Source organism: Alligator mississippiensis, unplaced genomic scaffold (assembly GCF_030867095.1).
Source record: "Alligator mississippiensis isolate rAllMis1 unplaced genomic scaffold, rAllMis1 scaffold_22, whole genome shotgun sequence".
NCBI lineage: Eukaryota > Metazoa > Chordata > Crocodylia > Alligatoridae > Alligator > Alligator mississippiensis.
In genome coordinates, this window is record NW_026775292.1 from 432,640 (window position 1) to 433,052 (window position 413).

Genomic DNA, 413 nt, shown 5'->3' on the forward strand with positions numbered 1-413 from the left:
CGCCTCACCTGAACACCGGCGGCGGACCGCCGGCCCGCGAGGGGCCCTCCCAAAGGGGTGCCACGTGGCGTGGCGAGCGATGCGCAGCAGCGGCGCCCGGGGCACGGCCCGGAGCCAGGGCCCGGGGGCTTCGGGCCAGGCGTGACAACCGGACTCGGACCGGGAGCTCACACCGCAAAGTGTCCGCCATCCCCCTCTCGGCAGCGGGGCACACGACTCGTCTTTGACCCGCGGGTGCAGCAGCACGGTTCTTTTGCCCCGGAGGTTCCTCCGACCGACCTTCTGGAACCGAAGATGGGCATTTAGGGTCCTGAAAAACGTGTCCCCGAAAATCTCCGCGAACCTTTCTTGGCAATATTGTAGATGTGGCACCCGGCCCAGCCACCGGGGCAAACCACCAAAAGTGTCCGCCC